Source organism: Bombina bombina, chromosome 3 (assembly GCF_027579735.1).
Source record: "Bombina bombina isolate aBomBom1 chromosome 3, aBomBom1.pri, whole genome shotgun sequence".
Lineage (NCBI taxonomy): Eukaryota > Metazoa > Chordata > Amphibia > Anura > Bombinatoridae > Bombina > Bombina bombina.
Window position 1 is genome coordinate 983,997,858 of NC_069501.1, and position 13,490 is coordinate 984,011,347.

Here is a 13,490-nt window from a genome sequence, read left to right on the forward strand (position 1 = left end):
CATCTGGCCCATTGCCAGTGCCTGGTGTAAGTAAGTGCCGCTGCCCTGGTCTTGCCCTTGGTTATGTAAGGTATTCCCCGTATACTTAGGGGTATATATACGCAGATTTTATGTATATTTATTAATATTTTTTGACACTTAAGTGTTGTTTTGTGTACATAGGTACAGTCAGTTTCACAATATAAAAAGAATACCGTTTTTTACACAAACTTTGCAGCGCCTTGTATACAGATGAAACTCGAAAAGATATTGTACAAAAGTTCATTTATTTCACTAATGCAACTTAAAAGGGGAAACAAATATATGAGTCAGACTCATTACATGCAAAGCAAGATAGTTCAAGCTGTGATTTGTCATAATTGTGATGATTATGGCTTACAGCTCATGAAAACCCCAAATCCACAATCTCAGAAAATTAGAATATTGTGAAAAGATGCAATATTCTAGGCTCAAAGTGTCCCACTCTAATCAGCTAATAAAAGGGACACTGTAACCAAAATTTTTCCTTCATGATTCAGATTGAGCATGCAATTTTAAGCAACTTTCTAATTTACTCCTATTATCAAATTTTCTTCATTCTCTTGGTATCTTTATTTGAAATGCAACAATGTAAGTTTAGATGCCGGCCCATTTTTGGTGAACAACCTGGGTTGTCCTTGCTGATTGGTGGATAAATTCATCCACCAATAAAAAAGTGCTGTCCAGAGTACTGAAACAAAAAAAAAAGCTTAGATGCCTTCTTTTTCTAATAATAACAAGAGAACGAAGAAAAATTGATAATAGGAGTAAATTAGAAAGTTGCTTAAAATTGCATGCTCTTTCTGAATTACAAAAGAAAAAATTTGGGTTCAGTGTCCCTTTAAGCCATAACACCTGCAAAGGGTTCCTGAGCCTTTAAATGGTCTCTCAGTCTGGTTCAGTAGGAATCACAATCATGGGAAAGACTGCTGACCTGACAGTTGTGCAGAAAACCATCATTAACACCCTCCATAAGGAGGGAAAGCCTCAAAAGGTAATTGAAAAGTGTGGAAGAAAAAGGTGCACAAGCAGCAGGGATGACCGCAGCCTGGAGAGGATTGTCAGGAAAAGGCCATTCAAAACTGTTGGGGACTTGCACAAGGAGTGGACTGAGGCTGGAGTCAGTGCATCAAGAGCCACCACACAGAGATGGATCCTGGATATGGGATTCAAATGTCGTATTCCTCTTGTCAAGCCACTCCTGAACAACAAACAAAGTCAGAAGCGTCTTACCTGAGCTAAAGAAAAACAGACCAGAGCTGGTGTTGGTCCACTGTGCTTCATCAAGTCCAGGGTCAACGCAGCCATCTACCAGGAGATTTTGGAGCACTTCATGCGTCCTTCCGCAGACGAGCTCTATGGGGATGCTGACTTCATTTTCCAGCAGGACTTGGCACCTGCCCACACTACCAAAAGCACCAAAACCTGGTTCAATGACCGTGGGATTACTGTGCTTGATTGGCCAGCAAACTCACCTGACCTGAACCCAATAGAGAATCTATGGGGCATTGCCAAGAGAAAGATGAGAGACATGAGACCGAACAATGTAGAAGAGCTGAAGGCCACTATTGAATCATCCTGGTCTTCCATAACACCTCAGCAGTGCCACAGGCTGATAGCTTCCATGCCACACTGCATTGAGGCAGTAATTGCTGCAAAAGGGGCCCAAACCAAGTACTGAGTACATACAGTATGCATGCTTATACTTTCAGAGGTCCGATATTGTTCTATGTACAATCCTTGTTTTAATGATTGCATGTAATATTCTAATTTTCTGAGATTGTGGATTTGGGGTTTTCATGAGCTATAAACCAGAATCATCACAATTATGACAAATCACGACTTGAACTATCTTGCTTTGCATGTAATGAGTCTATCTCATATATTAGTTTCACCATTTAAGTTGCATTGGTGAAATAAATTAACTTTTGTACGATATTCTAATTTTTCGAGTTTCACCTGTACATTTTTCCTGTTTTTTTCTCTTACCATTACCTATAATCATACGGGCAGCAGCAGAAAAATACTAGATATTTGTTAATTAATACAGTACTTCTTGAATTGGTGGTACTCATTTTATATGCATTATTAGTTTATTAGTATTATCATTATTATTAATAATAATCTAGGTCTTTGTGTATACATATTAAAATACATAGATCCCAATGGAAACATTAGCTGTTAATACCAATGAAGTTACTGTGGAAGGTAGCAAATTTGGTGACAATTATTTAAGATCTAACAGAAAAAGATCTACAAACTTACTAATAGGCAGTTCAGAACTACCACTAACTGAGAACCCATTAGATCTCTTCAGAGAGTTAGAAAAACTATTATGCAAGGACGCAAAAGAATGGCAAGATCTAGTCCTTTTGGACAATTATATAATCCATGAGGTAGTACCCAGGGGTGTTAGGATTTTTAAATTCCCAGCATTTGAATTTGATGAGGTGGAATTCCAAACGTAGTGGGAACAAGCTTTGCATAAATGTTCCATCACCCTAATAAAAATTTTAATCAAGTATCGGGAATTTAAACTAGAGAACTTGAAATCAGAAATAGATAGTGTGGTGGAGAAAATACATCAACCCTTTAAGAGCATAGAGAAATGGAAGGAGTTTAATGATAATATACAAGTTAAAATTAATACTTAATCCAAGGAATTAGAAACTAACAAATAAAAGAAATTGTGGAGGGATTTGGAGGATTTTAGAACTAATCAAATTTTTACATATAAATAACATGAGAACACTGATGACTGGGTAGGATATGAGAGAAACACCAAGGATACAGGGAGAGAGGGAACAAATACACCAATTAATATCACTAGAGTAGGGGTAATATTACCAATAAAAATAAAAACAATTTTATTTTATATAAAAATAAAAATAAGGGCAACATGAAACCAAACAAATACCCACACCAGAATCAATATCAAATGAGAGGTGGTTATGGGAAAAATGGAGAACATACAGGATCTAATTACGAATCCAATAGAGATTAGGCAAATGGTAATACTAACTACCACAATATAGAGACTAGTAATAGATATGAACTGGAGGGTAATCATTCTGAGATAAATCAGGTAATTAACATCCCCAGGTGGAACCAACAGGGGGCAAAACCCAAATTTAGGGGAAATGGTAAGGGTAATAATAAACAGTCCAAACCTTGGTCCCCCTATGTACAAAGACAGGGTAAACACAATAAGGGGCATTTTTTAGGGACTCCTCCCTGGCGCCAGCAGGTAAACAGACCAGAATGGGGGGGCACCACTAAATTTATTAGGTACCCCAAGGAAACCAAAACGTATATTAGAAGATACAAAGGTACAAGAGGGGGTACCAAACAACGATAAAAGGAACAGAAACAATTGGAATTAGAAAGGGGATCTAAATTAATTTTCAATTTGTCAGATAAAATATTTAACGATAATGAAATGAAATTACTCTCTAGGGGACTCAATTTTGCTCTCGTTACCCAACCTAACTAATTTGAACTTTTTATCGATGTTCAGAGATATATTAGAAAATTAACCTTAAAAAGGTATTATGATAAAATTAATATGTCCAATAACATAGTCCTCAATGAGAATGATTTGGATACATTAGCTAATCTAGAATCACTAGACGATGACAATGGAACTCCATTCCTGTCTGAGAGTATTACAGACGAGGAACTCTTAAACATGTCATTACATGAAGAAATGTCCACTAACGTGTCACATTGTCCATTAAAAAGAAAATCTATATTTTACCCTCAAAATATGCAAAGTGAGTACATCAAAACTTTCAACAAATTGATATGTGAGGAGATCAATAAGTTATTCATTAATAATAAAATGAAAAACGATAATCTTACAAAAGGGGAGAGGGACTCCCTAAAAATATTAACTAATGACAAAGAGGTGGTATACCGTTGTGCAGATAAGGGAGGTGGAATTGTCATGCAAAATAGAAACGACTATCTAAATGAAGCTTACAACTTATTTAATGATAAGGATACTTACATGCCTCTTACTTTTAACCCTACCATTAAGTACAAGAAAGAATTGTTTAACCATCTCATAATGGCTAAACAAGAGGGCATCCTTAACCAGAATGAATTTAACTATCTTTATGAATTATATATCCAAAAATTACATGCTTCTACCACCTCCCTAAAATCCACAAAAGCACTACGGAAGCACCCGGGAGACACATTGTATCCGGAATCGGTTCTTAATGTGACAACATGTCCAAATACATTGATTATTATTTGCAACCCCTTGTAAAGAAAATTCCAGCATATCTAATGGACACGGTGGATGTTATTAACAAATTTGAAGGGCTGAGTTGGGGACCAAATTATTTTTGGGTCACATGTGATGTCTCAGCCCTCTATACATTCATCCCTCATGACAAAGGGGTATCAGTAATTAATGAAGAATGTATCAAAGGGGATTTATTACCCATTCACACTAAATTTCTTTCAGATTTTATATGTTTTATTTTATCTCATAATTATTTTTTATTTGAAAATAGATTTGGCAAACAAATACAGGGAACAGGGAACAACTGGTTAACCATATGATAGGAACAACTATAATCTTAAATTCACGTTTTCATATTCTCAGACCCAAATTAATTTTTTGGATCTAACTTTGTTTTTTTATATAAATAAAAAAACTATAGAAGGATACAGATAGAAATGTACTACTTAATGCGCGCAGTGGCCATCTCAAGCAGTGGAAGAACAATATTCCCCTAGGCCAATACCAGTGCATTAAGCGAAATTGTACGAACAATGAGGATTATGCTCAAGAGGCCAGTGTATTAACAAAGAGATTTGAGTATAAGAGCTATAACCAACATCTTTTAGTAAAAATGAAAGAACGAGTGGACCAAATGGATAGGAAGTCTCTTCTAGAAAAAACAAATACAAATAGAAAAATTGAAAATTCTAATCCAAAATTTGTCCCAAATTTAATAATCAACATTACAAAATGAAGGGCATAATTGATAAACATTGGCAAGTATTACAACTTGACCCTAAACTTGGAAAGTCCATTGGTGATCTACCAGAAATCCTTTTCAAGAAAAACAGGGATTTAAAGAATATCCTGGCCCCTAGTAAATTGAGAAACAAGCCTCATACAAGACCATCAGATTGGGGGAGTCTACCTGGAACATATAAGTGTAAAACTAAGGACTGTGTAATGTTCCCCCATATTGGAGCAGACCATGGCCTCTAGTTATCAACGTGTCTACCTCAAATACGCTGGAATTTCGCAGCGTATTTGAGGCGAGGCTGATTTGCCTTAGTTATCAAGCCCTAGACACCGGCAAAAGTAGAATTTAGTGATGTAAGCTTCGATCCGCGGGACTCAGTCCGACACAGATCGTTTCTTACGTCACTCCAGATGTTCCGCACACAAGTTCGGCACTATCTGACTACTTTTGCTAGTTATCAAAAAACTAGCAGGTACGCTCAGCACTTTTCCGGCCCAGCGTACCTGGTTTTCAAACCGCCGCCCTGGAGGTGGCGGATCCCATAGGAATCAATGGGAGTCTGACCATAGCGAAAGTTCATGTTCGCTGCTGCCAGACATCCCATTGATTCCTATGGGAGCTGTCTACACCTAACACCCTAACATGTACCCCGAGTCTAAACACCCCTAATCTGCCCCCCCTACACCGCCGCAACTAAATAAAGTGTTTATCCCCTAAACCGCCGCTCCTGGAGTCTACCGCCACTATAATAAACTTATTAACCCCTAAACCGCCACTCCCGGACCCCACCGCCACTATAATAAACTTATTAACCCCTAAACCGCCACTCCCGGACCCCGCCGCAACTATAATATATGTATTAACCCCTAAACCGCCGCTCCCGGAGCCCACCGCCATGCTAATAAACTGATTAACCCCTAAACCGCCGCTCCCGGAGCCCACCGCCACCTACATTATACCTATTAACCCCTATCCTGCCCCCCTATACCGTTGCCACCTATAATAAAGTTATTAACCCCTATCCTGCGGATCCCGGACCTCGCCGCAACTAAATAAATAGTTCAACCCCTAAACCGCCGTTCCCGGACCCCGCCGCAACCTATATTAAACTTATTAACCCCTAATCTACCCCCCCTATACCGTCGCCACCTATAATACATTTATTATCCCCTATCCTGCCCCCCCTACACCGCCGCCACTGTAATAAATTTATTAACCCCTATCCTGCCCCCCTACACCGCCGCCACTGTAATAAAATTATTAACCCCTAAACCTAAGTCTAACACTAACCCTAACACCCCCTAACTTAAATATTAATTAAATACATTGAAATAAATTTAACTCTTATTAACTAAATGAATCCTATTTAAAACTAAATACTTACCTTTAAAATAAACCCTAATATAGTTACAATATAAATAATAATTATATTGTAGCTATTTTAGGATTTATTTTTATTTTACAGGCAACTTTCAATTTATTTTAACTAGGTACAATAGCTATTAAATAGTTATTAAATATTTAATAGCTACCTAGTTAAAATAAAGAGAAATTAACCTGTAAAATAAAAAATAACCTAAGTTACAATTACACCTAACACTACACTATACTTTAATAAATTATTCCTATTTAAAACTAAATACTTACCTGTAAAATAAACCCTAAGATAGCTACAATGTAATTAATAATTACATTGTAGCTATTTTAGGATTTATATTTATTTTACAGGTAACTTTGTGTTTATTTTAGCTAGTTAGAATAGTTATTAAATAGTTATTAACTATTTAATAACTACCTAGCTAAAAGAAATACAAAATTACCTGTAAAATAAATCCTAACCTAAGTTACAATTAAACCTAACACTACACTATCATTAAATTAATTAAATAAATTAGCTACAAATAACTACAATTAAATACAATTAAATAAACTAACTAAAGTAGAAAAAATAAAAAAAGCTAAGTTACAAAAAATAAAAAAATAAGTTACAAACATTTAAAAAATATTAGAATAATTTTAAGCTACTTACCTAATCTAAGCCCCCTAATAAAATAACAAAGCCCCCAAAATAAAAAAATGCCCTACCCTATTCTAAATTAAGAAGTTACCAGCTCTTTTACCTTACCCTTAAAGGAACCTTCATTCAGTCGTCGGCCGTTGGGAAAGAAGGATGTTCCGCGTCGGCGGGATGAAGATGGATCCGGAAGAAAGAAGATTGAAGATGCCGCTTGGAAGATGACATCGCCCGGTTGGAAGATCTCTTCAGCGCCACCTGGATGATGACTTCATCGGATGGAAGACTTCTTCAGCGCCCCTTGGATGATGACTTCTGCTGCTCCGGATCTCCTCTTCGGCTCCATCGGTGGTCGGCTGGCTGAAGACGACTCAAGGTAGGATGAACTTCAGGGGGGTAGTGTTAGGTTTATTTAAGGGAGGTTTGGGTTAGATTAGGGGTATGTGGGTGGTGGGTTTTAATGTTGGGGGGGTTGTATTTTTCTTTTACAGGCAAAAGAGCTGTTTTCTTTGGGGCATGCCCCGCAAAAGGCCCTTTTAAGGGCTGATAAGGTAAAAGAGCTGGTAACTTTTTAATTTAGAATAGGGTAGGGCATTTTTTTTTATTTTGGGGGGCTTTGTTATTTTATTAGGGGGCTTAGATTAGGTGTAAGTAGCTTAAAATTGTTGTAATATTTTTTTTAAATGTTTGTAACTTATTTTTTTTATTTTTTGTAACTTAGCTTTTTTTATTTTTTGTACTTTAGTTAGTTTATTTAATTGTATTTAATTGTAGTTATTTGTAGCTAATTTATTTAATTAATTTAATGATAGTATAGTGTTAGGTTTAATTGTAACTTAGGTTATGATTTATTTTACAGGTAATTTTGTATTTCTTTTAGCTAGGTAGTTATTAAATAGTTAATAACTATTTAATAACTATTCTATCTAACTAAAATAAATACAAAGTTACCTGTAAAATAAATATAAATCCTACAATAGCTACAATGTAATTATTAATTACATTGTAGCTATCTTAGGGTTTATTTTACAGGTATTTAGTTTTAAATAGGAATAATTTAGTTAATGATAGTGTAGTGTTAGGTGTAATTGTAACTTAGGTTAGTTTTTATTTTACAGGTTAATTTCTCTTTATTTTAACTAGGTAGCTATTAAATAGTTAATAACTATTTAATAGCTATTGTACCTAGTTAAAATAAATTGAAAGTTGCCTGTAAAATAAAAATAAATCCTAAGATAGCTACAATATAATTATTATTTATATTGTAGCTATATTAGGGTTTATTTTAAAAGGTAAGTATTTAGTTTTAAATAGGACTCATTTAGTTAATAAGAGTTAAATTATTTAGATGTATTTAATTAATATTTAAGTTAGGGGGGTGTTAGGGTTAGGGTTAGACTTAGGTTTAGGGGTTAATAATTTTATTACAGTGGCGGCGGTGTAGGGGGGGCAGGATAGGGGTTAATACATTTATTATAGGTGGTGACGGTGTAGTGGGGGCAGATTAGGGGTTAATAAGTTTAATATAGGTTGCGGCGGGGTCCGGGAGCAGCGGTTTAGGGGTTAAACTATTTATTTATTTGCGGCGGGGTCCGGGATCAGCAGGATAGGGGTTAATAACTTTATTATAGGTGGCGGCGGTATAGGGGGGGCAGGATAGGGGTTACTAGGTATAATGTAGGTGGTGGCGGGGTCCGGGAGCGGCGGTTTAGGGGTTAATACATTTATAATATACAAGCAAAGATTGGCATCTATTCAAGTACCTGCACACCTAAAGGGAGAGCAACCTATGCTGGACATTTAAGTGAGAGGTTTTATGGTTAAGTTTCTGCATTCCTCACCACAGTCTCTAGTATTGTGTTTAGCTCACTTGTTGCAATAACTGTAACTGTATTGCCTAATCCTGCTATATATGGTGTTTTGGCAGTTCTTGTGACGCTTTTTATACTTGTATTTTAATAAATCCTTTTATTCTAAATATCCTGTGAAAGCAACTGTTTACCCAACAGTATAAAGTGGGTGTGCGCATTCACCTGAGCTTGGTTAAAGCTCCATCCCATGTGAGTAATCATTTGTATACACATACTCTGCATTGAATACGGTTACAGAGTTACGCTATGTGGCACATTTTTATTTCTTTTCTATGAGGATGAAACAAGAGAGATCAGAAGTTTGAAGATTCCCAGGAAAGAATCCATATATCCTTATATGAACTTTATACACATTTTTATGTTTTATTTCTTTATCACATTTTTATCACATTTATCTCGCAATTTTTCTTTTTTGTGATACTATGGTATTTTTTATCATTGCGACGGGGTCTAGGAGCGGCAGTTTAGGGGTTACTAACTTTATTTAGTTGCGGGGGGGCTCCGGGGATGCCGGTATAGGGGGTAGAACAGTGTAGTTTAGTGTGGGTGCTTAGTGACAGCTTGTCAATAAAGCTGTAAAAAAGCCGAAGAGCAGCGAGATCGGATGAGTGATAACTATCACAGTCCGCTGCTCATCGCCCCGTACTTGGTGCGCAGCTTTTTGACAGCTTTTTTGATAACTTAGGTGAACGTATTCAGGTACGCGGCGGCGAAGGTAGGCGAGCTTAGGCGGGCGTATTGGACCGGCAAAGGCAGGTAAAGTAGACGGCTTGATAACTACCCCTCCATAACTCTATTCAGAATTATGATAGCACAAAGAGATTTAGCAATACAAGTAGGTGCACAAGCATGATCACCTATGTTGTGTATCATTTAAAATGCAAGTGTAATTTAATTTATGTTGGGAGAAGTAAAAGGAAAATTAAGTACCGTTTTAGGGAACACTTGAACAATATTGATAAAGGATTGGAGACGCATAGTGTCTCCCAACATTTCAAGTTAGTTCATAACAAAGACCCCCAAGACTTGCAAATTAAAATTATAGAATGGATCCCCCCTAATATTTGGGACACTAACAGATTACTTAAGTTGCGACAAGGCGAGACATATTGGATCAAAAAACTGGATTGTGTCCAACTGAAAGGGTTGAATGTGGATTTAGACATTCAGTCTTTTTTAGTATGACTCACGTTGCCTGTGTTCTAGTATTATAATATAAACTTTTTTATTTAAAGTGAATGTCAATTTTGATGCTAAAGTGCCCGGTTTTTAAAAATTCGATTAAAAACAGGGGCACTTTAATTCATCAAAAATTACATTTCACTCCTGTTGAGAAAAAAATCTTACCTTTTAAACTTCACAGCAGCTCCAGCTTCCTCCACCCATTGCAAAGCCTCTTCCTGGGTCTAAAATGAGGAATCCGGCTTCCTCCAATCACGGCGTTGAATCAGACACTGATTGGAGGATGATCTATCCATCATTTCTGACGTCAGAAATGGCTTTGAACGACCGGAGGAAGCTGGAGCTGCTGATAAGATTAAAAGGTAAGGTTTTTTTTTCACAACAGGAGTGAAATGTAAATTTTGATGAATTAAAGTGCCCCTGTTTATAATCAAATTTTTTAAAACAGGGCACTTTGGCATCAAAATTGACATTCACTTTAAGTAAAAATCTTGTTCTAGATCCTATCTATTTAGTATTAACATCTCACTCCTTAGGAATTGCTATTAGTTTTTTATATCAGTATTTATTAGTTAATTGTTATTTTCACCTATATAATCACTAGTCATATATACACTCTATTATAATAAGGTAAACATATATATTAGGGGGTACTAGCCTAATAAAATGATGCAGTACTTTTATGGCCCCTTTAAATTTATTTAGGTGATCTCTATTAGTATTTTAAAACCATGTATTTTAATAAATGTTTTTTTTATAAATTTATATGTTTTAAATATTGCTGAACATGGTATAATATATGATTATTGTAAACAGTTCATTGATGTATTTTAAATATTTTAAACCTGTTATGTATTGTATTTAAATGCACTGCACATTTATACTACTCCATTGATTTGGCCCCTAAGACGTTAATAGGAGGTGCATGGATACTCCTGCCTTTAAAAGACAGGAAGGAAGTACTAAAAATCACTCTTGAAAAAGTTCCTTGGTTGGAAAGAAACATACGTCAAGTGAAGCAGGTCCCTATGAGGCTACGGTTTTTGTGCTTGTATTGTCTATTGAGTACAATGTGAGCTAAGGGCATTTTTTAAGGTCTTGTACTGAATCTATTTACACCTTGGTAACCACAGACTATTTATACATTGCAGTCCACAGAGGAGTGGATAGCGTGTCAAGTAGGATTCACCAACAATTTGTGTTTATACACACCTCCAACATAAAGCCATTTGAAAGACAGGATTACGTTTGAGGACTCATGATTGGCCGGTTGGACTCACACCCCTCCTGCGATTGGCTTAGACGCTGACTTGGGCGAAACACATCCCTTGGAGGATGCCAGAGCGGGTTTGCAGTTGAATCAACTGTTATAACAAATGTTGTTTTATTTCTTTTAAATTGTGAGTGCTATTCTGTAGTAGGGCACTGTATTGTTTTTTAAAAGGTATCTAATAATCTGCACTTAGATGGGGTTGTGCGCTCCTGTTACTTTTTTGTTTTTACAGCTTATCTCAAAGAGTTCGTTATGAGTCTTTATTAAAGAAACAGCCTAAATTATTCAAACACCAACTATTACCGGAACTTACATACAGTACATCTGTATATATGGACTCTCATTTGTTTGTGTAAAGTATTCCCCGTATACTTAGGGGTATATATACGCAGATTTTATGTATATTTATTAACATTTTTTGACACTTATGTTAAGTGTTGTTTTGTGTAAATAAGTACAGTCGGTTTCACAATATAAGAAGAATACCGTTATAGGTTTTTTACACTAACTTTGCAGCGCCTTGCATACATTTGTCCTGGTCTTACTAATTTAGCAGTGTGGTGGGCTGACTCAGTGCACAGTCTCATCCACCTTGTTGTGAAAATAACGATTAAGGAGCAGGTATCTCACTCAGCCTACATTTAAGATATATCTTGCCATCCCTAACTGTTCAATTGCCGTTCCCAAGAAAATAAAAAAATATAAAAAAAGAAAAGAAAAACCACAGGTGACAGTTGCCACAATAGACTCATATTTCAGGATATTGGTGTGAACAGAAGAGGATTTTAATTCCAGCATCTTTGCAGCTTATATTTAACCCCTAGAGTAACACACTCTCTGATGGTTTCTGTAAATCTGTTTGCTCTCATTTGGTGGAGACTCCTGTCTTATATATTAGAAAGTCACACTATCTACCAGGTCTCCTCACCTAGATTATACACACACCCCTAAAGCAGGGTGCTAACCATCACTTTCTTCTCCACATACAAACTACACAGGAACTGGTAATGCCCAATAAGAAATCCAATAAACCTGATAAAAGTGCCTCATCAGGAAAGCCGAGCCAATATATGAGATCTATGGAATCAAGTGACACCTCTACAAAAGCTGCTGCAAGCAATATGATGCAATCAACCACGGCACAGTCTCACAGTATAGAAATCCCTCCATCTATCCATGTTACCAAGGAGAATCTGCAATATCTATGCTCTAAAGAGGATATTAAATCAATTGTACAAGACTCGGTTAAACAATAGTACAGCGATCTTCATAGAGACATATCTAACCTGAACACCAGGGTTAATCAAGTCGAGGAAGAAAAAGATAAGACTAGGGAGTCTACTGAGCACCTTACTACAAAAATATCCACACAAGACGACATGATCCATCAATTAAACGAAAAGCTTGAAGACCTGGATAATAGGAGTCGCCAAAACAACCTCAGGGTAAGAGTTGTTCCTGAATCAGTTTCTCCTACAGCCTTGATCAGCTATTTATAAGACCTTTTTAGGACACTGAAGGGAACGCCAAGCTCCCCCTGACATCCAAATCGAAAACATGCCAAACCGCCAATCAAAGCTCCACCAAGAGATGTTGTTCTGAAGCTCCTAAGCTTTAAAGATAAAGATGAAATACTACGATGTGCACGAGCCAAACATCCAATTCACTACGCAGGAATACCTATACAAATCTTCAGCGACCTCAGTCCAACTACTTTACAGAAGAGAATGTCTCTGTTCCACATCACTTCAGCACATGCCAAAAGGATCCCATACCACTTGGGCTTCCCAGTATGCATCATAGCTTCAAAGGACAACAAATCAGCAACATACCGTACAGAGTCAGACCTCAAGAACTTTTGCGCTCAACTTGATATCGAAGTCCAACAACCTGGCCTAGATGAGGCTCCACCGCAGCATCTAAAAGCTAATACACCAACGGACAGCACACCACCTGTACTTTAAGATGATGCTTAATCTTAATTGTACTTTCAGGTGACTGTTGAAATCAGACCAGGGATCAGGTATGATCCACTTAACTGCCTGTTATTAACTGTTATTTGACGTTACTTTGTTTAAAATAGGAATTAGTGTTGCAAGCGATTGATATGTCTATCTGAAGATTGACATGAGATTAATATT